At 39.7% G+C, this 23048-nt stretch overlaps 1 pseudogene; it reads left to right on the forward strand.

Moving 5' to 3' along the window:
- Positions 1–279: 279 nt before the first annotated feature.
- On the forward strand, positions 280–15199 carry LOC149148669 (uncharacterized; annotated as a pseudogene).
- The last annotated feature ends 7849 nt before the right edge of the window (positions 15200–23048 follow it).

Below are 23048 nucleotides of genomic sequence, written 5' to 3' on the forward strand. Positions count from 1 at the left end.
GGAGATTTATATGTATGAATCTTGGGCGAGGCAATTGGTATGGGATATGATGCCACACACTACAAATGATTCGGGACATTTTGATGTATATGGATAGAACATATGTTACAAACTCCAACAAAACACGTGTCCATGAACTTGGATTAAATCTGTGGAGAAACCATATAATTCGTGCTGCAAAAAATTAGGGATAGTTTATTGAATACTCTTCTTGAACTTGTACATTGTGAAATAACTGGAGAAGTCATCAATCGAGGTTTAATGCACAATGTCATTAAAATGCTAACAGAGCTGGGGCTTTCTGTTTACCATGACGATTTTGAGAAACATTTCGTGGAAGAAGCATCAACTTTTTATTCTATTGAATCTCAACAGTTTATTGAATGCTGTGATTGTGGTGACTATTTGAAGAAAGCTGAGAGAAGGCTAAATGAAGAGATAGAGAGGGTTTCAGTGAGGTAAAAATTACAGCTGTTGTTGAGAGATAAATGATAGCAAATCATATGCAGAGGTTGGTGCACATGAAGAATTCAGGGCTTGTAAGCATGCTTGTGAATGATAAGTATGATGATTTAGGATGCATGTGCAACCTGTTTTGTAGGGTTCCTGTAGGATTTACTACAATCTGAGATGTAATGACTACCTATTTACTTGAAACAGGGAAATAGTTAGTCACTGACCCAGAGAAATTGAAAGATCCAGTGGAATTTGTGCAATGCCTTCTTGATGAGAAGGACAAGTACGACAACATTATAAGTGAGGCTTTCAGCAATGATAAAACCTTCCAGAATGCCTTAAATTCATCTTTTGAATATTTCATCAATTTGAATGCAAGGTCACCCAAGTTTATTTCTTTATTTGTTGATGACAAGCTCTGAAAAGGCCTCAAAGGGGTCAATGAGGAAGATGTTGAAGTGGTTTTGGACAAAGTGATGATGTTGTTCCAGTATCTTCAAGAGAAGGATGTCTTTGAGAAGTACTACAAGCAACACTTGGCTAAGAGATTTCTATCAGGCAAGACTATTTTAAATGATGCAGAGAAGAGCCTAATTGTAAAATTAAAAACAGAATGTGGTTATTAGTTCACATCAAAATTAGAAGGTATGTTCACAGATATGAAGACTTCTCGTGACACAATGCAAGGTTTTACTGCAATGTTGGCTGCATCCAGTGAAAGAAATGAAGGCCCTACTTTGGCTGTCCATGTTCTGACGAGAGATTTGTGGCCAACACAAACTGGTGCTAGGTGCAACTTGCCTAAAGAAATCTTAGCAGTGTGTGACAAGTTAAGGCATACCATCTTAGCACTCATATAGGTCGTAGGTTGACATGGCAGACAAACATGGGAACAACAGACCTAAAAGAAACCTTTGGAAAGGGTCAGAAACATGAACTTAATGTCTCAACTTATCAGATGTGTATTCTTACACTTTTTAATCCAGCAAAGCGCTTGAGTTACAAAGACATTGAAGAAGCAACAAATATACCAGCTCCAAAATTCCATGCGTCCTGCATCAAAAATCACAAATTTTATTTAAAAAATTAAGAGCCAAATGCCCAGCTCAGCTCCAAATCCCATGTGCCCCTGCATCGACAACAAACACAAGTCAAACATTAAAGCCAAGTCAATCCAAGGTGGAGGCACTGCGCGTTTCCTCTTGGTGCTGCACACTCCCTTCAAGCCCCGCGCTTCTAGAGTATGGCCTTACGTGTAGCACTTACACCTGGGAAACAAGTCAAATGCTTCCTTTAGGGTTAGATTGATTGTTTAATAGCTGCATGTGAAGGATAACCAAAAGAAACATGGAGATCTTGATGAGAAAAGTCGTGTAGCAAAGTCGATTTGTTAAATCCCCTCAAAATTTTATTTTTGTATGCATTTGGATTTTTGGTTTAAAATTTGATATTCAAGCAAGAAATGATATTATTATCAATCGAGATGTGACCTATTCATCTCCAACATTGTAAATCAAGATCATGATTAGTTTTGAAATGATTCATCTCCGTATCTTTAAGCCTTTGATCATCCATCGGTCAAAGATTGTGGAAGCAGAGCTTTACTGACAGGTCGTTTACACCGAAAGAGGCAAGATGAAGAAGACTTTTGATCAGACTGTTAGAGAGGGAATTTGACAGATACAGGGATTATGAAGTTGAGCTACAATGCAAGAAGAAATGGCATTGCGTGTAGCCGTTTGGGGCTACGCGTAGAGCCTGTGTATCGAAATGGGATTCACGCTTTCCAGAAAACATCCTAGCTTTTGATTCAACATTTTGGATGCGGTTTGCAGCAAGGACTGAATTCTGTGAATCAAGGATGACAAGGAAGATTTTGAGGAATTTTCATCTTCACTTATGAGCATGGTGGACCGAATTGTCCAGAAAACAACGGTATGATTGCCTGATGTTTTATTATGGGATGAAATTGAGTCTGCAACAGATGTTTTGAAGGCAATTTTAAAGCCAATAACTGAGGTGGATGAAGAGATTGCTTGGCCTCCAAAGGACCTGTTGTGGCCAGCAACAACCCCCCTCATTCAATCTAGTATCAGCCACGATACTGAATGAATGGGGACCCTTAGTTAATTTTTAGGAAAAGCAAGGATTTCTTTTTGAAGTTACAACCATACGCTTAGAAAAGGTTTCTTGAATGTCTTAAAGCCTAAGCCTGTGTTCATGAAAGCAAATCTTTAAGGTCGCACCACATAAGGATAAGAAACACCTTCATTTCCCTTCTAAAGAACAATATGCGCGCCGCCCCAATATTAATAACAACATCGCATCGCAACATACTAGCATCCATAAAGAAAATCTTACAAATCCGCCGATATGCGATATCGCGATCGCGCGATCGCATATCGCAGAAATGAGGCAGGCGAAGTTTGGCAAACATTGAATTATTGCGATCTGCGATATTGCAATCGCTGCGATTTGCGATTGCGCGACATGCAAGGGTACGTTGGCAAATCATAAAGCACCTTAGTACGAATCCTTCGGGCGCGTCACCCAAAGAAAAGCCACTTACTATAACCTGACTTGAAATTATGCGCTTTTAATGATAATAATGAATTAGTTGTCAATTATTAAGTGGAATAAAGACGCGTGCCTTGATGCGGATTTGCTTCACGTAAGGTGGCATATCTGATTATCTCTTGCATTTAAAACTCTCCCATCACCTTTCTGATCAGTCTTTCCATTTCACTAGTAACCTGCAGGAGAAAAGTGCGAAGGCAAATCAGACAGAAGCGCAAAGCGAAATGGGAAAGAAGAACAAAGCTCGAAGCTCCGAAACAAGAGAAAAAACCAAGGAGATGGCGCCCCTGTACACAGATACAGCCTGCAACAGAGATGCAGGTATCTCAACATGGGAAGGCATGTATAGGCTGTTAGAAGAAGAGAACCCTAGAATAATGAAGGTAACTGCTACTGTCGCGGGTGCATCACGTCCTTCGGAGGCATCCCTGGAAGACCTAGCGTGTTCTTTCCTCCATAGAATAGCGGCAAGGCCGAAGATCCTACCATATACAGACATGATCAAGTGGATTCTAGATGATGCGGAATTGGCAAATAGGCAATTCAAAGTCCAGGGACATGGGCTCGTGGGATCGTTTGCTGCCCAAGACCTGAAGCTCATGTATCATCTTCCTGAACTGCAAGTGACCTATAATGCACAGTTTGTTAAGAAGTTCGCAGTAGAAAATCCGGATCTATCAGACACCACTAAAGAATGGTCAAGAAGAGATGAGCCGTTGAAAAAGGATAAAAACGGTATGTACAACACTGGTTCCCTTACCTCTCCATATTGTTTTGCTGCAGCCATGCTCTGTAGATTATTTGGTATGCCCGATATCAATAAGTTTTCATCTGAATGGCTACCATTAGTTGACGCCGCGACTAACTCCGAGATAGTAGATTGGGCCAAAATCCTTTCTGATACTCTATACACGGCGGTTGTCAATTACCGTTCTAAGAGATCCTTCTCCCAAAGGGTCTATCCTCCTTTTTATTTGTCTGCCTATATAATGGACTCTGTCTGTCTTGTATCAAATTTTCCTACCATGGGTTGGAAATGGACTACCCAAGACCCATTGCCCATCCATGTTTATCATAAAGTCTTATGGGATTCCCAGTTTGCCTCTCATTTTTACCAGATTTGCCATGGGCTCATATTGCCCATACATAGAATGATATATGATAAGGACCCCCCAAGGTGCTCTCCCGAGGCCCAAATTGACATCATCCCCATCGCGAGATGGTTTGGGGAAGAATGGTTTACCTACATTCGAGTTTTTGGAAGCACTGTACCTCCACATGTCCTACCCTTGTATGTCCCTGATAAACTGTTGGCCCGGGAAATCGCTTATCAAACTTGTTCTGAAGGCGGCTTAACCAAGGACCTAAAGGACAAAAAAGAAGGCCATTTGGCCTCAATTTCCCGTCACTTGTGGGGCCTTCTCTTTGTTCGATGTGGGACACGCTTTTGACGAGGTGGAGAATGTGACGTGTCTTCAATTATTTAAGTTCTCATCAAGACCATTCGACCCAAATAATGTGGCCCAGGAATTTACAACCAACGTCAAGATAAGAGTGTTCTCTGGGAAGAAAGATCTGTTTGATGATCTCTTTCAGAGTAAGAGCTCGCTCAAAGAGATTTTGCAAGAAGCTCAGTCAAGGTTGTCTCCAGACGACCTCCGAAAATTCACGTTATATAGAGAGAGAAGGCTGGCTAGTATTCCACTAGAAGGGCTACGAGTAGCTACTAGAGAACCGACGCCGAGCATCAGCCTCAGTGAAAACTCCAGCACTTCCAGATCTAAATCCAGCGCCGCAAGAGAAATATCTGAACATCCTGAAGAGTCTGTGCACGACAAAGAAAAGAACGAAGAAACAACCAAAGACACAGCTCAGTCAAGTACGATGGCTCAGCAGCAAGTTATCGCCTCACCACCAAGAAACGTTCCCCCTCCTGTCGTCGAAACACCTCTTGTCACAACAGAGTTGGATAAAGAGTGGTAAACCTTCAATGAATTAATTAATCTTGAAGGGCAAGTCCCGAAGACACCTGTGGGCAATACACAGGTGGTGCAAGAGGTCGTCTCGACCATAGTCAGTAGCGCCGCAGAAGCAGAACACCTTCCTATCGCTCCATCCTCAGAACTTCTACTCAACGTAGAAGAAATTCCTCCACTGGACGTATTCTACAGTCCCCAGCACAAAGCAGTTGTAAGGAGACAAAGAAAGAAGAGAAAGCTTGAGAATGCACTGTCTCAAGATGCTGAACATCTAGACGTCTTATGGAAAGACCCAAATAATAATCCAACCGAGAATATCATGAAGCTGTCTCAAATTGCAGGAGCATATGCTTCTGCAACTATTGACAAGGCCTCTGAAGTTCAGCAACTCCTAAAAGAACATGAAAATCAAATACAACTGCTACAACAACAGTTGCAACAAGCCAGCGCAAACACTGAAGCTTCCAGACAGCTCGAAAAGCTACAGGAAGACTTTCGCCAGATGCAGGTAACCTATCAAAGAAGTCTTGAAGAAAAAGAAAAGCAACTGCAGATGGTGCAAGAAATGCATAAAGATGAACCTAAGTTGGTAGAGTTTATTTCAGAGTCCATCGGCTTGAACGAGCAACTATCATAGCAACAGGAAGATATGGTACGTAGAGTATCACAGTGGAGACACTTTTGTGAACTAAGCGACAGGATCACCAGCCAGGTGGTGGAATTGCGGAACGACTATGATCAGAACAACAAAAGAGTAACAAAATATTTGACTTGGCAAAATGATGAGGAAGGGAAAAGAGCAGGGGCACCTAAGATTAATGAAAATCACAAGGAGCTGCTCTTTAATAAATGGGACGAACGAATCACACAGGCGGAGCAAGCAGCAGAGACAACGGCGACACAAGCGAGCATCCTTATCGACTGTGTAAATGAAAATTTACACAGAGCCAATTTGATTTCAGAGACCACCCCGGGATACCTACCGAGCAAGTTGTAACTGGAGACAGAATGGAGGCAGAAAGCGCAGGCAAACGGGAAAACAATCCAAGCATTGGCTAGATTAAATTGGGAAAGTTACTGGACATACTTAGTTAAACCGCACAGCCAATGCATGACAGTAAGATGCATCAAGAACGCAGCCGAGAAGGTAGTGCCAACTCTTATGGATGCCGTTTTCACAGCCCAGCTAAGTGCAGAAATCAGCCAGCCCACTCTTCTCAAGCCTATGCTTGACAGCTGCAACTTCAAAGACCAAGTTCACAAGTAATTTCATTTAGAATGTTGTTTTTTCCTTTTTAACTAAATTAGAAAAAGGGCGGTCATTTGAGAACTGTATCCTCAATTTTGTAATAATACTATTATTAGAATTAGGAAGTAGTATTTTAACCCTTCTCATTGCATTGGAGAAGGGTCTAGAAATTTGTCAAAAACTTGTCCTCGGAACATGCACTTCTGCACCCTCAGAGGAGGTTTTGATGAATGGAAGGATCGAGATTTATTTATGTTTGCATTTTTAATGTCTGCTACTGATGTTGCACTACTGTACTCTTAGTAGATATTAGAACAAGTAGAGATAAATCGTTATTGCTTGAAGTCTGTGAATAAAAATCAGTCATAAATGGTACTTTTATCTCTTGACGAATTTCTGCTTATATTCTTAGAGTGATATGCAGCTGATATTGTTTATATGTTAATGTATGAGCATATGGGTTATCATTTGGTACTTTTGTACGGTGGACTCATTTATTTATGCTTGACATATGAATGATTTATTTATGCGATATGCTGTTCACAACTGTTTTGTTTAACTTCTTATGCAGAATGGTTCATCTTAAATGGTTTATATTCTTGTGATAGCTGAATGATCTTTATTACCAGTTATTATATGAAATCTTTCTAAATCGCATAATGGAAAAGATATATCCCAGGTTAGCGTAGATTGTATATGTTGTTTTCATTAGATTACTATAGCTTAGAATCAGTTTGCAAGTTAGATTTAAATTAGTTTTAGAATGCTTCCAGAATCAACATAATCAAACTCTACACACACACACATCCCATGCATCGGGAAGCTGGTCCCGTTACCCCCAGTCGGACCCGCTACATCAAACGGGCAAGGAGCCGCTAACCAGGTTCCGGACCGGGTGGGTATCCCCCTTGTTGTCGACCCGATTTCGGGGCCCTCAACATATTTGGCGCTAGAAGGAGGGCCTGAGCATATTGTCTGTTGGAATGTTTTTAAATTAGAAATCTTGAAACAGGATGGCTGCTCATAGAATTCCTATTTGGAGTTGCATCCATGTTCCTGCCTCTTCCAACACTCCACCAGATGTGGTAAGGCTATTGTCTCAGGTAAAATTCAATGGTAAGAATAATTCTTCTGCATTCCACCATGCCCTCCAATTCATTCAAAGAGTTTCGAGTTCTGATATTCAGAAAATTGATGAAGGCGTTTTGTGCAGGATTTTTACTCTTACATTCACAGTGGAAGCTAGAAAATGGTGCAGAAACCTCCTAGTTGCATCAATCCACAGCTGGGACCAATTCATTAAGACTTTCATCTTGGAATTTGATTGCTATGAATACGACCAGGTCTATGATGAAATCGACTATCTGCGGAAACAAGACGAACCCGTAAGGGATTTCAATATGCGATTTCATCTTAAATGTCTACAATATGACCTCGAGAATGAGCTCACAGATGAAGAATCTTCAGATTGTGACGAGTATTTCCTACCTCCTGTATCTGACCAAACAGAGATTAGCCTAGGAGTCTTGCATGCTCTAGTACCAGAAAACAAAGACGAAAATACTGAAAACAAAACTACCTTGGAACCAGAAGATGACTTTGACATAGAGTCAGACAATATCATTTCAAATCAACAAATGCTGATGCCAAGGTTAGATCCACCAACTGTTTCTCTTTCAAAAAATATCAGCACAAAAAGGTATGATCTAAAGCCTGATGCTTATAGTGAATCTGATGAACAAAATTTATTTGATGTTTTTAAATGCATTATTCCAGATTCGCATTTTTCTCTTTACCCCAATGTTTTTAGTGATGACGATCTTTCCCCTCATAATATCAAGCATATCTCAACAGACATAGAGGGTTATTCAAATAAACCATCATTGGGTGTTCAAAATAAAGAGACCACTTTAGCACAGCCTTTGATCAATATCAAACGAGAGCTGCTTGACCTCCCTTGTCTGAAAACATATAATGAAAAAGAGGAACCTAGGGAAAACTGTAAAGTCTTTCGTGATAGTTGCTTTGACAATTGTGATGATGTTGAGTTATCACAAGTAACTCATCTAGGGTCAGTTAATAAGGAACATCTTAGATCAGGAATTATTCCATCTGAACCTCATCTCAAAGCAAAAGCTCATTTGAATAATTCTACTATCCAAGACAATACTCTGATCTATGATTCATATCAAGAGGAAAGCTCCATCCCTGTTCGAAATCATGACTTAGTTCCTGATTCACAAAACCTGGCCAGTTCTTGTGAAAAGCAAAAAGTTGCAAGTAACTCCCAGTTGTGCGATAACACTATTTGTATAAATACCCAATCATTTCTTTCTCACTTGCATTCATTTTGTACAAAATCGGATTTCTTTTTAAATTTTCAAATTTTTGATAAATCATATTTTAGCGATTTATATATGAGAACTTTCATTATCACTAAAAGCTCAACGTCAACAAGCAACGGGTTACAAGCCATCGAAACTGAAAAACCCTTTTCACAATTTGACTCGTTATCCCTCCTATTGAAAGATCACCAATTCACATCAGAAATTCATCCTAATTTTTATGATCCAATAGGTACTCAGTTGGAAAAAACTTCTCATGAGAAAAGAAAATCAGACAGAATTCCAATTGAGGTTGTAGGCTCTTATTCCCTAGCCAACAATTTCGGTCCAAGGGAAATTCGGTTCTTTTTACTGATGCTTGGAAGATTCATACGGCTAGGAATAATAATGAATCGTTGGTTCCATTGGAAATATCATTTTACTTAGTTATTTCCTGTATATAGTTAGAATAGGAGTAGGAGTAATTTAGCTAGGTTGTTAGTTTCACTTTCAATAATTGTTAGGCAAAGTTATTTATATTCTCTACATGACCCTAGGGAATGTTTGCCTCTCTCAAGTAATGTTTGTTCTGGCTAAACGACATTTGACGTTTACTAAAGACACCTTGTCTCTGTTAAAGATTTTGGACTTCGGCTCCTATGAACAGCAAATCTTTTGAGAATTTGATCTTTATTATCGATAGAACTTTGACCCAGAAATGATGATAGTTTCAACTCCAAAAATTAAATTAAAAGAAAGCTATCTCAGTGAAGGATTTGTCTTAGGTCAACACAATGAAAGGTATCAATATTAAAATAAAGATTCTCTGTGAAAGCAGCCATTACCAAAAGCAGCCCTATCATTGTCGTCCAGAACTTTCTTAAGGAAAGAAAATTTGACTTCCTCCCTGTTGAAGGAAAACACAACATTCAGAGGAATGACCTAAAAAGATGCTATATCTCAAAGAATAAGAGGTCTCATCACGAGCCGACTTATCATGATCACAGATATTATAACTTGCTGACTTTGCCAAAACTGTCTACCAAAACAGGGCAATGACTCAAGATTGTTGCAATCAAAAGACAAGGGGTCTCATCACGAGCCAGCTTGCTCAGCAAAAGTGTAAATCAGGTGAATGACTGTGTCATAATTTGGCCACCAAACCAAGACATTGTTCTTTAGAGAATAAAAAAAAGAAAAAAGCATCAAGAAAGGGATTCTTTCTAAAAAAGTTGTAAATAACCTGAGGCAGGATAAAGGATCATTCCTAGATAATAGGTAACCCTGTCGAGGCTATGGACGCCTGCTGGCAGCAGTGGCTCTACCTGCGACAAAGGAGCATCTTTAAGAAGGACTGATACAAAGAGAACACTTTATTTTTATGTTTTACAAGACCAAGTAATGACTGATTTAAATTCGAATACAATCTGGGGATGCAAGTAATTGAGCTAGAATGGAGCTGAAACAAAACATCATTGACGCTTTGAAGTATCATTTGTTTTTATCTTTTTATAATAAAGTTCAAATTTCCTGAGAATTTTTTTTTTTTTAGAAGTTTGAAAACGTCAATAGAAAAAGAGCAGAGATCACTAGTTCTCCCAAGTGAATCGCCAATTGTTGTGGCCAGCAACAACCCCCCTCGTTCAATCTAATATCAGCCACGATACTGAATGAATGGGGACCCTTAGTTAATTTTTAGGAAAAGCAAGGATTTCTTTTTGAAGTTACAACCATACGCTTAGAAAAGGTTTCTTGAATGTCTTAAAGCCTAAGCCTGTGTTCATGAAAGCAAATCTTTAAGGTCGCACCACATAAGGATAAGAAACACCTTCATTTCCCTTCTAAAGACCAATATGCGCGCCGCCCCAATATTAATAACAACATCGCATCGAAACATACTAGCATCCATAAAGAAAAGCTTACAAATCCGCCGATATGCGATATTGCGATCGCGCGATTGCATATCGCAGAAATGAGGCAGGCGAAGTTTGGCAAACATTGAATTATTGCGATCTGCGATATTGCGATCGCTGCGATTTGCGATTGCACGACATGCAAGGGTACGTTGGCAAATCATAAAGCACCTTAGTACGAATCCTTCGGGCGCGTCACCCAAAGAAAAGCCACTTACTATAACCTGACTTGAAATTATGCGCTTTTAATGATAGTAATGAATTAGTTGTCAGTTATTAAGTGGAATAAAGACGCGTGCCTTGATGCGGATTTGCTTCACGTAAGGTGGCATATCTGATTATCTCTTGCATTTAAAACTCTCCCATCACCTTTCTGATCAGTCTTTCCATTTCACTCGTAACCTGCAGGAGCAAAGTGCGAAGGCAAATCAGACAGAAGCGCAAAGCGAAATGGGAAAGAAGAACAAAGCTCGAAGCTCCGAAACAAGAGAAAAAACCAAGGAGATGGCGCCCCTGTACACAGATACAGCCTGCAACAGAGATGCAGGTATCTCAACATGGGAAGGCATGTATAGGCTGTTAGAAGAAGAGAACCCTAGAATAATGAAGGTAACTGCTGTTGTCGCGGGTGCATCACGTCCTTCGGAGGCATCCCTGGAAGACCTAGCGTGTTCTTTCCTCCATAGAATAGCGGCAAGGCTGAAGATCCTACCATATACAGACATGATCAAGTGGATTCTAGATGATGCGGAATTGGAAAATAGGCAATTCAAAGTCCAGGGACATGGGCTCGTGGGATCGTTTGCTGCCCAAGACCTGAAGCTCATGTATCATCTTCCTGAACCGCAAGCGACCTATAATGCACAGTTTGTTAAGAAGTTCGCAGTAGAAAATCCGGATCTATCAGACACCACTAAAGAATGGTCAAGAAGAGATGAGCCGTTGAAAAAGGATAAAAACGATATGTACATCACTGGTTCCCTTACCTCTCCATATTGTTTTGCTGCAGCCATGCTCTGTAGATTATTTGGTATGCCCGATATCAATAAGTTTTCATCTGAATGGCTACCATTAGTTGACACCGCGACTAACTCCGAGATAGTAGATTGGGCCAAAATCCTTTCTGATACTCTATACACGGCGGTTGTCAATTACCGTTCTAAGAGATCCTTCTCCCAAAGGGTCTATCCTCCTTTTTATTTGTCTGCCTATATAATGGACTCTGTCTGTCTTGTATCAAATTTTCCTACCATGGGTTGGAAATGGACTACCCAAGACCCATTGCCCATCCATGTTTATCATAAAGTCTTATGGGATTCCCAGTTTGCCTCTCATTTTTACCAGATTTGCCATGGGCTCATATTGCCCATACATAGAATGATATATGATAAGGACCCCCCAAGGTGCTCTCCCGAGGCCCAAATTGACATCATCCCCATCGCGAGATGGTTTGGGGAAGAATGTTTTACCTACATTCGAGTTTTTGGAAGCACTGTACCTCCACATGTCCTACCCTTGTATGTCCTTGTTAAACTGTTGGCCCGGGAAATCGCTTATCAAACTTGTTCTGAAGGCGGCTTAACCAAGGACCTAAAGGACAAAAAGAAGGCCATTTGGCCTCAATTTCCCGTCACTTGTGGGGCCTTCTCTTTGTTCGATGTGGGACACGCTTTTGACGAGGTGGAGAATGTGACGTGTCTTCAATTATTTAAGTTCTCATCAAGACCATTCGACCCAAATAATGTGGCCCAGGAATTTACAACCAACGTCAAGATAAGAGTGTTCTCTGGGAAGAAAGATCTGTTTGATGATCTCTTTCAGAGTAAGAGCTCGCTCAAAGAGATTTTGCAAGAAGCTCAGTCAAGGTTGTCTCCAGACGACCTCCGGAAATTCACGTTATATAGAGAGAGAAGGCTGGCTAGTATTCCACTAGAAGGGCTACGAGTAGCTACTAGAGAACCGACGCCGAGCATCAGGCTCAGTGAAAACTCCAACACTTCCAGATCTAAATCCAGCACCGCAAGAGAAATATCTGAACATCCTGAAGAGTCTGTGCACGACAAAGAAAAGAACGAAGAAACAACCAAAGACACAGCTCAGTCAAGTACGATGGCTCAGTAGCAAGTTATCGCCTCACCACCAAGAAACGTTCCCCCTCCTGTCGTCGAAACACCTCTTGTCACAACAGAGTTGGATAAAGAGTGGGAAACCTTCAATGAATTAATTAATCTTGAAGGGCAAGTCCCGAAGACACCTGTGGGCAATACACAGGTGGTGCAAGAGGTCGTCTCGACCATAGTCAGTAGCGCCGCAGAAGCAGAACACCTTCCTATCGCTCCATCCTCAGAACTTCTACTCAACGTAGAAGAAATTCCTCCACTGGACGTATTCTACAGTCCCCAACACAAAGCAGTTGTAAGGAGACAAAGAAAGAAGAGAAAGCTTGAGAATGCACTGTCTCAAGATGCTGAACATCTAGACGTCTTGTGGAAAGACCCAAATAATAATCCAACCGAGAATCTCACGAAGCTGTCTCAAATTGCAGGAGCATATGCTTCTGCAACTATTGACAAGGCCTCTGAAGTTCAGCAACTCCTAAAAGAACATGAAAATCAAATACAACTGCTACAACAACAGTTGCAACAAGCCAGTGCAAACACTGAAGCTTCCAGACAGCTCGAAAAGCTACAGGAAGACTTTTGCCAGATGCAGGTAACCTATCAAAGAAGTCTTGAAGAAAAAGAAAAGCAACTGCAGATGGTGCAAGAAATGCATAAAGATGAACCTAAGCTGGCAGAGTTTATTTCAAAGTCCATCGGCTTGAACGAGCAACTATCACAGCAACAGGAAGATATGGTACGTAGAGTATCACAGTGGAGACACTTTTGTGAACTAAGCGACAGGATCACCAGCCAGGTGGTGGAATTGCGGAACGACTATGATCAGAACAACAAAAGAGTAACAGAATATTTGACTTGGAAAAATGATGAGGAAGGGAAAAGAGCAGGGGCACCCAAGATTAATGAAAATCACAAGGAGCTGCTCTTTAATAAATGGGACGAACGAATCACACAGGTGGAGCAAGCAGCAGAGGCAGCGGCGACACAAGCGAGCATCCTTATCGATTGTGTAAATGAAAATTTACACAGAGCCAATTTGATTTCAGAGACCACCCCGGGATACCTACCGAGCAAGTTGCAACTGGAGACAGAATGGAGGCAGAAAGCGCAGGCAAACGGGAAAACAATCCAAGCATTGGCTAGACTAAATTGGGAAAGTTACTGGACATACTTAGTTAAACCGCACAGCCAATGCATGACAGTAAGATGCATCATGAACGCAGCCGAGAAGGTAGCGCCAGCTCTTATGGATGCCGTTTTCGCAGCCCAGCTAAGCGCAGAAATCAGCCAGCCCACTCTTCTCAAGCCTATGCTTGACAGCTGCAACTTCAAAGACCAAGTTCACAAGTAATTTCATTTAGAATGTTGTTTTTTCCTTTTTAACTAAATTAGAAAAAGGGCGGTCATTTGAGAACCGTATCCTCAATTTTGTAATAATATTATTATTAGAATTAGGAAGTAGTATTTTAACCCTTCTCATTGCATTGGAGAAGGGTCCAGAAATTTGTCAAAAACTTGTCCTCGGAACATGCACTTCTGCACCCTCAGAGGAGGTTTTGATGAATGGAAGGATCGAGATTTATTTATGTTTGCATTTTTAATGTCTGCTACTGATGTTGCACTACTGTACTCTTAGTAGATATTAGAACAAGTAGAGATAAATCGTTATGGCTTGAAGTCTATGAGTAAAAATCAGTCATAAATGGTACTTTTATCTCTTGACGAATTTCTGCTTATATTCTTAGAGTGATATGCAGCTGATATTGTTTATATGTTAATGTATGAGCATATGGGTTATCATTTGGCACTTTTGTACGGTGGACTCATTTATTTATGCTTGACATATGAATGATTTATTTATGCGATATGCTGTTCACAACTGTTTTGTTTAACTTCTTATGCAGAATGGTTCATCTTAAATGGTTTATATTCTTGTGATAGCTGAATGATCTTTATTACCAGTTATTATATGAAATCTTTCTAAATCGCATAATGGAAAAGATATATCCCAGGTTAGCGTAGATTGTATATGTTGTTTTCATTAGATTACTATAGCTTAGAATCAGTTTGCAAGTTAGATTTAAATTAGTTTTAGAATGCTTCCAGAATCAACATAATCAAACTCTACACACACACATCCCATGCATCGGGAAGCTGGTCCCGTTACCCCCAGTCGGACCTGCTACATCAAACGGGCAAGGAGCCGCTAACCAGGTTCCGGACCGGGTGGGTATCCCCCTTGTTGTCGACCCGATTTCGGGGCCCTCAACAGGACCCAGAAAGTATGACTTTGATGTGCAGGGAACTAGTACAGAGGGAACAAGAAGGTCAGTTGGATGAAGGTATTCTTTCAGAAGTCAATGCACAATTATGACAGTCAATATCTGATGGTGCTAAGCCCTGTTTGGTCGCAATTTTGCGAAAGGTCTTACAACTTTATGCTTCAAAATTACTCTCAAGGCAGAGCTATGCTTTCAAAGATAGACAAATCATCAAGGTTGAAGAGCTTCTTGAGACAATTATCAAAAGAATTGAAACTGATGGATCTTATCTATGCGAATGTTCTGAATGGATTCTCTAAATTAATGACTATTAAACAAGTTATTGTTGTACAAATTAATAGCTCACAAAATTCTGGGTACAAATGGCAGTCAAAGAACATCCAAAGGGGAACAAGAACAACAGGTTGATCAACCAACTCCAAAATTCGTGCAGGCAAGTGCAAGGTGGCAGTCAAAGGGAAGATTTTGTGGAATATGGTTCCACACTTAAAGGAGCAGATATATCCACTTGGCAAACCTTCACCTAATTTGGGTTTTCAAAAAACTATTTCTCATGGTTCTCGTGATAGTTTGGGGTTTTAGTTGCAAATTAATTGGTCATATTGTTTAGTTTATAATATTGTTTTAATATAGGATTTCATTATTAAATTTTTATTTTTTATTTCCTATGTTGAGGAAATTAAAATGATTTTGTAATATTATATAAATAGGATTAGTTTAAAGATGTAAGGGTTCGATTTTTGTAGCAGAGAGAGGCTGCTTGGAACTGTGTAAAGTTTTTCTTGAATATTATTTTAATGAAGCAGTTCTGCCCTTTAGATCTGGGATCCAAATGGTGTTTAATGTTCAATATGTTTTTCCTATAGACTCACTTACATACTTTGTTTTTTCTACTATTTCTTGTTACAGCATTATCTAAGAGACGTGTTAGGAACCCATCTACACACGATGCTCCTTTCACAATGGTTTTGTTGTTAAATGTAGTGGTTGTCTTTGCAGAATCCATCCTCTGTTAGATGCTCTGTTGAGTAACCCTGTGTTTCTTTGTATTTTAACATTGCTACTGTAGATCCATCCTCTGATTGATGCCTGCAGAGCCGCAAGATTTCTCCCCTATTCTTCTCATATTTGCAAACTTTTATCTGGTTGAACATTGCACTTACTTTGCCCCAAGTTTGCCGGCAGAAACTGGCATCGACTCCATAGCCCAATGATCCTTTCTCTTGCTGTTTTCGACCCAAAAAACTTTCAAACAAATCCTTGCACTCCATAACTAGCCTAAGATTCACTTATTGCAGCCATGTTGTGTTGGCAAAGATAGAGCCCTCTTTGGTCTGGCAGGGATAGATGCTAGATCAAAAGCTTGGTCTGTGGTTACCTTGGAATTGCCTTTTCTCAGCCTTGAGGTTCATTCCGAGTGATAACAATACACTCAGCTGAGGGGTGACATGGACCAGTACTTGGAAAACTTTGGAAGGAGTGAAAACATTCCTAGACCTAATACCCAGTGACCAAATTTTTACTTGAAGACTCACTGAAATGAAAAAATTTGACTTTGACACCCTAAGACCACTTTGTAAGAGCATGTTTGATCACTGGTGGAAGGTTGAAAGTACTGACACTAACATTGGCCTTATTGGGGATGGCATCTCCTTGGAGGTGTCAAGAACACCGTAGACCAAGTGCCTAACCATGTGGGCCAATACGGTAAAAAACTAAAGAAAACTTACTAATTGCTGAAACTCAACATAACAACTTGACTCAATACTAAAACACAACTAACAAACTGAAAAAGATGCTCAAAATGGAGCTTATTCAATAAAACCTACTCTAATTGTTCCATTCATCACCTGATCAAGTGAAATGAAACAACCAATGCAACCAAGTAAGCATTCTCGCTGCTGTTTGAATTCTCTGCAAGTGCTTGTTTATGAGCATGAAGAGAGAACTACTGAAAGGCAACTCGCATGAAAATTTGTCCACAGATTGAATCTTGATGTAATTGCAAAGCACGAGCCCACCTGCTGACCTCAAGAATGCTGCAAAAGTATCTTCATAGGAATACATATTGATTTCTAGCCCATCTAATACGTTACTGCTTCGCTTTAGGTAGCCTTCGTACTTTCGTTTTAAAATTTCCCTAACATCTATGTTTTCTTTCTTTGATGATAGCAACAAATCGCAAAAAGGATCCTGAAACTCACGAATGATTAATTTTTCTTGATGATCAACAAAAAAACAAAAATCTTCTTCATTACTCTCCCGATATGATTGCGAATCTTGGTATGAGCTTTTTAATGAAAATCCTGCTGAACAAGACATCGAAGTTGGCTGTCGGATCAAGTTTATATCAACATTCTTTTCAGGGTCATAGTTATCTAATGGAGAAGGAATTTTACTACAGATATCATCCAACACATTAGCTATTGGGTCATGAAAAACTCGCAAAGATTGCTGCAACCTATTTTCCATCAGTTTTAATGAGACTACATGACACTCTACATGCTGCTCATCCTTTGCTTTAGAGATATTATGAAAATTTTTCTTTAAAAATTGAAATGCTTCAAAACATAGTGGTACAGAGTCATCTTGCATCATTTGATCATATGTTTCAACTTCCAAGCCTTCATCTGCAATTTGAAATTCAATGGAACTCGGTGGCTGCAAATCCTGAGCTAGGGAGGCTTCTATGTCGCAAATGATTTCCTCGACCTATTCATGAGAAGGTTTATCCTTTATACTGTTAACCACTTGCTTATCTACTTGCTTATAGTTTTCTCTTATTTTTGCAAATGAGGAGAAACACAAGGGTAAGGAGCTCTGATAAAAAATTTGATTATCCTCTTGATTGTCAAGATCAAAACTCAATGAGTGCTGATTCTTGATTGCATCAAAGTTACCTCTGATGAACTGAAATGAAATAAAACAAAGAGGCAAAGACCCTTCACTTACTTCCAAATTTTCTGTACTTTCCTCATCACCGTCATAGCTGATATGCTTCGACTGATTACTGTATTCGAGCTGTTGAAACTGAACTTCCTCCTCCCACAAACTAGCTATTGATTGCTCTGCAAGATTAGCTTATGTTTGGAGAACATAATAATTGTCGTATTGATCAAACTTTGGCAAATCATCAATATAAGTAATGTCACCAATCATACACATTATATTATCAGATTGTTTCTCCTCGGATTGATCTACAAATCCATTTTCAAATCTATGGTAGCTAGGATTAGCAAGAAAATTTTTAGGGCTAGCAATATTTTCTTTTTCTGGGACAGGTGGGTCATGGTGATCTTGAATATAAAATTCATCTCTCGAGGTGATTCTTTGCATCATTTCTTCCATTTTATTTACCAAAATGTCGAGCTTTACCTCTGAATATGTTAGGTGCTCTACAATGTTCTCCCTATCTTCTTCCTTTAGCTTTGCCCTTCTGATCAGCAGATTAACCTCTACATCTATTGCACTATTTTGCATCTCTTCAAGTGTTGCAAGGTTCCTTTCCCTCAGCTGAAACTCCATTTCCGGATCAAAGGCATCCGGGTAGTGCAAGAGAGCGGATCCAGGAGGAGGCCTTATATTAGCAGGCATCAAAAAATAGACTTGGTTAAACCTAACATAAAATTGTTGTACTGTCTCCCCTGGCAGTCTTTTCAACTGGTTATACTCTTCTAGAATCAAGAAAGGGTTTTGTTTGACCACCCACTTGTCGAGGAAAACTTTGACGAACTGCTGGAAATCTGAGATGCTTGCATCAGGCAGGTTTTTGAACCAACTCTTGACTTTTCCTTGCAAATAAGGAGCGAATAGCCTGATACTGACATCCTCTTCGTCGACTTCAAAAAGGTCAAGGAAAGTCTCAAAATTCTGTATATGTCTCTTAGCAGTGATATTTTCATATTCACCATCAAACCTCGGCAGGTATAGGTAATGATTTTCAAGGAAAGCATGGAGTATAGGAGGTAAGATGAGTGGTTTGTATAGATCTGGAATTTTACAAGGTGTACGAATATGTACAGAAGCTATAGAATCAATCTTGGTCTCTTTAGGCTCATCAGTTTGAAGATGGTCATCATAAGATTCAGAATAAGGGTCTTCATCAATATCAAAGGCGTACGAAGAATTTGTTTTCACAATATTTAAAGGGAAGGAATCACATGCAGGTCTAGGATATTTTCTCAAATACAATATACTTTGTAAAACCTTTTTGACATTCTCAGGAAAAGAGAAAAAATAATTGATGACAAAGAACATAATGTATTGGATAAAATTCCAACTTGAATACCTGATCTTTCCATATTGTCCTTTCATGTTTCTGTTGGTCCGGTTCATCCTCCAGTGGAGTCTTTGGATATGATCTCGAAACTAATTTGGAGTCACCAGGTGAATGATTTCAGCTTTCGTGTGTCTGATCATTCTCCACCATCAAAAATCAGATCTAGATCTGAACTTTGATGATATTTCCCAGGGAATACAAAACCTTTCTCTTGTTCCCCAGTATGGTCGCCACTATGTTAGCACTTGGATTGAACCTCAGGTTGAAGGAAGTCAATGCCAGGGTAACCACAAACCACGCTTAGCCAAGTAGATATCCCTACTAGGCCAGGAGAGGGCTCTCTCAGTAAGGATCTCAGCTGAGAATACTGGATCAAGAAAATGATATTAGGCTAGGTATAGTAGCACAAGGTTTGATTTGATTTTGAAAGGTTTTGCTGGATTAGGAGGAGCCAAATAGTTAGGGCAAGGAAATTAGGTCAAAATTGTAGGGTGTTCGATGGGGCAAGGTAGGCACAAGGTTGAACACTCTAGGGTTTGATGGGTGAGGTGATTCAAGACATATGAGAAGCTAGAAAGAGCATGTAAGCAACATGGATCCTTCCTAAACTAAAGAAAACATAGACTGTGAATATTTTCCCAAAACAGAGCATAAATATTATGGGTTCTGCCTATCAACTTGAAAACATCCACTTAAAAGCAATGAAATGATTGATGAAGTACAAAAAACATTTTAACATATGATCACAATAGAGAAAAATGAATTGAACATCATACCACATGGATCCCAAAGAAATAGCTGCAACTTTTCATTAATCTCCTGTTGAAAACTGATACAAAATGATGTCTACTCAAAGCCTAAGCATCCAATTGAGTCCAACCCTTTACAATGAGAAATAAAAAGAAGATATAGACCTCAATTCAACCTCCTCCCATCCTCAGGGGTCAAATCCCTAAGATGAGGAACTAATCCATCAAAATTTGAACAAGAAACTGGAATCTAGGCAACCCTAACAACTTGCCTCTAAAAGGGAGGAAACTGATTCATTTGACTTCAAGAGAACTTTTGATCCAATGAATCTACCCTCCGGTAACTAATATTCATCCTATTTACATGCCTAGTCACCATTTACATCAGTAAAAACATCATCCATGAGAGAAAACCCAAAAATTACAGTCATGGCACAGTAAAGTGCAAATTGAGCAGAAAATTGTCCTATGCGCAGCGCCCAAGCTCTATGCGCAACACTTTTTGCAGGGCCATTTTGGAGGCCTTCCCGGTGTCCAAATTGGGCCTAAAATAGCTTTTTGGAAATATCTTCAAGTCTACTTTCTAGAACATCTTGAATTTTTTCATTTGGAGTTCATTTGACCCCTCAAAAATGGATTCTCCTGAGACTGCTTCTGTGGCTCAAAAAGAGGGCAGAAAGGTCATTTTTTGGGTGTTTTTTGACCTTTTGGTTGACCAGTTTTGCTCCAAAAGCTTAGAAAATGCACAGGGTGCATGTAATCATCATTGTGAATCCAAAAATTTTGACCATTTCCTCATTGGATTCCCCTAGGAAAAGAATAGAGCCAAAATTTCTATGTCAAAAACTGCTAAATTCTTCAAAAATGCAAAAATTCTCAAAACCTACTCAAAATTTGTGGAGAACACCACCATCAAGTGTCTAGATTAGCCAAGGAAGCTTCAACAAGAAACCTAAGCTTATCACCCTCCTTTTTTCCTTTGAGTTCTTGTTTGAGCCTTGTCTTCATTTGCTTGACTCTTATGTTGCAAATCTTGTTCCAAGTCTTTTTCTCTGTCCCTGTTCATCATCCGGCTCTCCATAATCTCCATAAGCCTCATCAAGCTGAAACTTGGCCTTCTTAGCCTCCCTTATGTGGTTTTATCTGATGCTGAGGTTCATCTCCCATGCTTTCACTTCCACTATTTTCCTCCTCCTCATAATCTCTATCCTCTTTATCCATGTCTTTTGAATTTGAAACTTTGAAACCTTGTTTAGAGGCTCTAGATAGCAAAATAAAGATTTAGATAGTTGATAGGGTGGTCTTGGTGTTTGCCGAACCTATGTGCAACACCTTGTACAGGTGTGCAGTGCTCCAGTTCTATGCGTAATGCCGTGCAAAAATGCATTGGCAAACAGGCCCTATGCGCAACACTTTGTTTGTATGTACAGTGCTCCCTCCTCTATGCACAATGCCTCCTGCTCTATGCACAACGCCCTTTTGAAGGCCACTTTGGAGGCTTTTCCGGTGTCCAAATTGATCTCATGATAGCTTGTTGGAAAAGTCTCTCTCTTTGGTACACAATGGACCTATAAAGAACTAAATATAATCAATTATAGCCCCTGAAAATTCAATTCTCCCAAGATTGGTCAAAAAGTGCAGAATGAGGGTGAAAAAATGAAGTTTTCTCTTGCAGGAAACGTTTGGAGGTCTTTCACAACTCCAAATTGAGATCATGATAGCTCATTGGAAATATATTTATCTCTAGTTATCAGTTGACTCATCAAGAAAGTCATTTGGAGAATCCAACTAGAAGAAAAATTGATTTTCCCAAAGTCACTGTAGAAGTGCAGCAACTCTCTTGTAGCCACCATATTTTTGACATTTCTCTAAAACCATGACACTTGTGTAAAATGTGAAGGAGGTTTTTCATCCTTGGCCTATTATGGAAAAAACCTCTCTAACGTTTGCCAAATGCATATTGTCTTGGCCAGAAACACAATTTTAAGAAAAACTTGCCCTTATGTGTGGTGAATGACTTGTCCCTTGGAATGACTTCTTGACAAATGATGGAGACCTGATGTTGATGATATGAAATGGGCTCATACTTGCTGATATCCCTTATGCCTACTCTACTCATATGTCTTTGATTCCATAGCAAACCCTAGCTCAGTGGGAGAGGAAATTAGGGTTTAGTGAAGGGAAAACAGGGGATTTGTAGAAATGAAGGGAAATGAAGGGGATGGGGGATTCTGAATTCTTAGGAAAATTTTGCGAGGTAGGGAGGGATGTTAGGAAATAGGGGAAAGTGGAATTCCAAATATTGAGTAAGGTTAAGGGGTCCAAAAGGGAAAAACACAGGCCTAGCCTAAAAAAAGTGTCAAATTGTAACAATAGGATAGGGTTTGTGCGAAAATGGTGAATTTGAGGGATATAAGTGATGGGAAGTGTTTAAGAAGGTCTATGAAGGATAGGAGAATGTATATGAGCATTAGGATACAAGTTTTGTTGATTTTTTGATCATGGGATTCATGGAACCAAGAAAAATGGCCTCAAAACCCTAGGAGAGTGAGCCTTAAAAGCACAACTGAGGCAACAAGGTATAAGATGACCCACTCACTTACAAATGATAGTTTGGAACCTATAATAATGATGAAAATTATTTTAATGATGGTACACTCAGCTGAGGGGTGACATGGACCAGTACTTGGAAAACTTTGGAAGGAGTGAAAACAGTCCTAGACCTAATACCCAGTGACCAAATTTTTACTTGAAGACTCACTGAAATGAAAAAATTTGACTTTGACACCCTAAGACCACTTTGTAAAAGCATGTTTGATCACTGGTGGAAGGCTACAAGTACTAAAACTAACATAAGGGAACTTACATTTGATGTTTTGGATCTCATATTTCCCCTCACCTCATGCAATAATATGTGACTAATAAAGCAGGCTTGAAATAAGTAGCATATCAGTTGGACAAGGGGTTTTTAGGAGTATTTCACAGAAGAAAACCCCTTGGCCCACCTTCCCTTCGAGGATTAGATTGTATGAACTAAAGAACCACAAGACGGAAACTGCAAAAATACAAGAGATGGATCGCTTTCACTTCCATGGACATGATCCCATAAGAGTGTGTAGG

Source organism: Pinus tabuliformis, chromosome 9, assembly GCF_031772625.1.
Source record: "Pinus tabuliformis cultivar Carrire ecotype Pingquan chromosome 9, CPIR1, whole genome shotgun sequence".
NCBI lineage: Eukaryota > Viridiplantae > Streptophyta > Pinopsida > Pinales > Pinaceae > Pinus > Pinus tabuliformis.